Raw genomic sequence first — 5186 nt, forward strand, 5'->3', positions numbered from 1 at the left:
GACATTTCAGTTCCACGTGACAATATTAACAATAAAAAGAAATTATGAAATACAATAAAGGGAAAAAAGATAAAGTAGTAGCTTTACAAAATTTATATTGACTTTTCACTACAGACAATCTCAAGTACTTAGAGCTAAAGGGTTAGAAACAAGTTGCTGGCATCCTGAGCAGGCTAAGCATACTTGCTACAGGCAAAAGAAAAAGACATACACACACACACACACACACACACACACAGCTGAGTCCTAGGTCAGAAACTTGGCACAGTGTGCTTAGGCTTAATAAACACTGTATTGGCTTTTCATACCTGACTGAAGAGAAGCCTATTTCAAAGGTGAGCCGAGGACATAAGTCTGACTGCTGCTGCCTATTCTGCTGCACATTAAGTACATACACACCAGGCTAAGAATAATCTACATGCCCTGGGTTAACTTTGTACAAAATTGTTACCTCTACCAGGGACTCCCAGTAATACACCAGCCAACAATGGGCAAGTGTGTGAGAAGGGTGAAGGGTGGGCAGTGGTGGGTGGAGAATAGGAAGCATGACCTTTACCAAATACTCTTAGTAAATCAATACAAAATGTGATGTCAGCCCTCCAGCATTGGTGGCCCCTAGCCCACAATATCATATGGATAACTGACTAAATCCTCCACATTTATGGATGTGTTAGCTATATAGAGACACCATCTCTTAACTGCTTTATACTTTAATTTTCTCTCAATGCATTTTAAAGCATCAACAGGCATTTGGTATATTTTCATCTATAAACACAGTGGCTTTTGGTCTTAAGAGTTATCTTCCAATGATTTCAGAAACCATACCTTAGCAACTGACAAATTTAACAAAATCTAAGTGGCCAATATAAAAATGTACAGATGGCTTCTTAGTGATGCAGTTCTTAAAATGTGCCTAGCAGTTGTTTAAAATATAAATTTAAGAAACAATCCCTCGGGATTGAAAATTACCATAATTTTGCCTGTGTAAGCAGCTCTTAACCAAACGTACATAGAGGTTAAGATCTTTGTTACTTCTCAATTTTATACAAAGTATCTGACATATTTTTTCTCCTTGTAATCATGTAAATTTTTACATGTGAGAGTATTTTATATTGGCAATTGAAAAATAAACTTTTAACTAAACTTTCAGCTCTCAGTTGGTCACAGTTTTTTTGGGGGGGGGTAGAAAATAGGTTTTCTATGCACTATATACCAAGAAATTGATTGTTTTGTCCCTGTTGGAACAAAATATTGCCCATGTTTCTACCTCACTATTATAGTAATTTCATGTGAATAAAATAATATCCCAAATGTTCCTCCCACCTTCTCAACATGGGCAGAATGGTTTAGAGGCACTGACATAGGAACAAAACTCTGGTACAGCATGTTATACTTGGATAATAATCAATCAAAATTAAATTAGACCCCAGGAACAAACCCATGCATGTGTGGTCAAATGATTTATTGCTAAGGTTCTTCAATAACTGGTACTGGGAAAACTGAGAAACTAATATGGAAAAGAATGACACTGGACCCTTATCTTACACCATACTAAATATCTGTGCCAGGATAGTAAGAAGCTAGGAAAATTCCTGAGCAAGTGGAGTGGGGAAACTGAGACAAGAAAATTAAACACGGCCAAATTGTTTGAGTAACTTACAGCCAGCTGGTGAATCACAAGACTTTATCTTCTCTGACAAAGGACACTCAAGAGCATATGGTTTACACATCTCCTCCCTAACCAAAGGATACATAGCTTAAATCTCCCCAGTTTGGAAAATAGAGAACAGAGACCTAATTGATGTTATTTGTGCCAGCTAAATGCTAGGACAAGTGAAATCAGGGGAACAGATAACAAAAACTCCATTAAAAACCAGACAGACCCAAGATAAATGTAAAACAGTATAGCAGACCAAAGAATAGATATATTTATAAACTCATTTTGATCCATCAGCATATTAAAAATGCACCTGGCAAGCTAATGAATATTTTGCTGAAAACCTCTCCTAAGATTCCCACCTGCAAAACAAAGGTAAAAAGCTTGCAGCACAAAGATTCAGTGCAGGCAGGGCTCATTCTACAGTGTCCCCACGCCCCTTCTCGGGAATGAACACGTATTTCCTCCTAAACTCTAAGGGTCCGCAGGAGACTTGCATCCAGGGGAACAGTGATCAGCAGCAGCTCAGCCAGGGCTTATGCCCTGATCCTGTCTCTAGTGCCCCCTTTTTCTCTGACTTCCCAGTGAGCTAAAAGTAGCCCTGCCTTGACTGGCTTCTGTCTCTGTGACCTTCACTTCCCAGTGAGCTAACAGCTACCCCAGCCTTCGCTCACACCTCTCCAATAACTTTTCTAGGGAGCTGGAGCAGAGCGCCAGCTACATTCTCTCCTGTTAACTTCTACCCTCGGTGCTTCCTTTGTTTTGTTGTCTCTAACCTTAATAAACATACTCTCAAAATCACCTGGACTTGTGTTAGGAAACCTTTCCTACCCGAAGTCAAGAACACACATACTACAGGTCAGCCTTAGGCAGACCTGCTCCAGGCTGGCTCCTACCTGGTAATAAATCTACATAAAATGGATTAAAGACTCGTGTATAGACTAAAAACGATAAAACTCCTAGGTCAAAACATACAGAATAAGTTCCTTGGCAATGATTTTTTTTTTAATTTGACACTAAAAGCAAAGGCAACAAAAGCAAAAATAAAGAAGTGGGACTACACCAATCTAAAAAGCTTCTGCACAGCAATGGGAACTGTCAACAAAGTGATAAGACAATCTATGAAATTGGAGAAAATGTTTTCAAATCATATACCTGATAAGGGATTAATATCCAACATATAAATGACTATATAACGTAAGAACAACAAAAACTCACCCAAACAATCCAATGAAAAAAACAGGTAACAGGATCTGAATAGGTGTATTTCTAAAGAAGTTATACAAATGGTCAACAGGTACATATAAAGGTGTTCAGCATCACTATGGTGTTCATCAGGGAAAGGCAAATAAAAACCAAACAGATATAACCTCACACATGTTAGAATGCTTATTATCAAAAACAGAAGATAGAGTTAAGAGTTGATGGGTGCATATGAAAAAAGAGAACCCTTGTGCACTGCTGGGGGGAATGTAGGTTAATATGGTCACTATGGCAACAACATGGAGATTCCTCAAAAGTTTAAGAATTCAACTACCCAGCAATTCCACTTCTAGTTACATAGTGTGGACAAAAGTAGGTTTACAGTTGTGAGTACATACACACACAAACAGCTTATGTTTGTATTATTATTTATTAATTATTATACTATTCTCCATCTGAATAACTATACACCCCTACTTTTGTACAGCCCTGTATATCCAAAAGAATTGCAAACAGAATCTCAAAGAGATGTCTGCACTCACATGATCATTAGCACTATTTACATTAGCCCAGCTAAGAAAACAACATAAGTGTCTGTTAATGGATGAATGGATAAAGAATATATATATGACTACGGGATGGGGAGAGAAAATTTAGACAAACACTATAAACTTTCAGCTATAAGAGTTCTGGGTATCCAATATTCAACACAGTGACTATAGTCACTAATATCATGTTATATATTTGAAAGTTGCTAAAAGAGTAGATCTTAAATGTTCTCACCAAAAAAGAAATGATAGTTATGTGGTGTGTTACAGGTGGTAGATAATGCTATGGTGCTGACCATTTTGCAAAATATAAGTGTATTGTACACCTTAAACATATACAATGTAACAAGTCAATTAGGAGATCCAAGAGGATGGAGGAGTAAATGGAAGCTACACTAACCTCCTCCCAGGACCAATTAGGAATTATCACTAAATCATAGAGAAATCATCCTGAATAGCCCACTGAACACTAGCTGAAGAAAAGCCTTATAAACAAGGACAAACAAAAGAAATCACTTACCACAATGAGACTGGTAGTAAGTGCAAAAGAGGCACAAGAGGGCTGGCTGGGCTCCCATGGGTGGCAGCTGAAGTTCCAGAGGGATATTTCAGCAGCCAGTGGGTCCCCTCTGAGAAGTGTGAGGTCTAAACCACAACATGAGCTTGCTAAGCCTACAGTACCACAGCTGGAAAGGAACCCAGATAAGATCCAGCTGTGAAAAGCAGCAGGGTTTCTGTCTGCCAGGGAGAGATGGCTGGAGGTGCAGAAAGCCTCTTAAAGAGTCAACACATGAAATTTCCTTTGCAGCCACTTACCCTGGGCCCCAGCAGAGGGAGGGCAGAGTGGACTAGAGACGCTTGAGGAGAGTCTTGGGTTGGTGGCTCTGGGGAGAGAACTGAAGGGACAACTGTCAGAGTCCCTGTGCTGAATAATTCCACATACTACAGGAGCCATCTTTCTCAGGCAGAGCACTCCCCTCCAAGTAGCATCAGCCTGAAAGGAAGCAATAGCCCAGCCTGCAGGGCTCTGTCCCACCCTGGGGAGCTTAAGTCAGGCTGCTGATTACAATTCGATTAGTTTAACAGCTGATTAGTTTAGCAACTGATGCAAATTATACAAAGCAGCAGCCCAAATGGGAAGACAAAGAAACAGACCCCAAATGAAAGAACAAGAGAATTCTCCAGAAGAACAAGATAAAATGGAGGCAAGTGACTTATCAGATAGAGAGTTGAAAGTAATGATTATAAGGATACTCAACAGGATGAAAAAAACATAAACCATAAAAATGGTCCTGTCAGAAATAAAGAATGCAATATCTGAAATAAATAATATTCTGGAAGGAATAAATAGTAGGTTAGATGAAATAGAGGTTCAAAAAAGTGATTTGAAAGACAAGGTAGAAAACAACCCCCAGTCAAAAAATCAAAAATAAAAAATAATTTTAAAAGAATGAGGAGAGCTTAAGAAACATTTGCAACAACATGAAGCATAAAAACATCCTCATCATGAGAACACCAGAAGAAGAAGAGAGTGAGCAATGGAATGAGAACCTATTTGAAGAAATAACAACCTAAAACGTCTGTAATCTGTTGAAGGAAAAAGACACATAAATCCAGGAAGCTCAGAGATTCCCAAACAAGTCGGACATCGAGACATATCATAATTAAAATATCAAGATTTAAAGACATGGAGAGAATCCTAAAAGTTGCAAGAGAAAAGCAGGTAGTTACCTACAAGGGAGCACCAATAGACTGACATAAGGGAGTGGTGTGAAATA

Source organism: Phyllostomus hastatus, unplaced genomic scaffold (assembly GCF_019186645.2).
Source record: "Phyllostomus hastatus isolate PE091 unplaced genomic scaffold, TTU_PhHast_1.1 phas_scaffold_78, whole genome shotgun sequence".
NCBI classification, from domain to species: domain Eukaryota; kingdom Metazoa; phylum Chordata; class Mammalia; order Chiroptera; family Phyllostomidae; genus Phyllostomus; species Phyllostomus hastatus.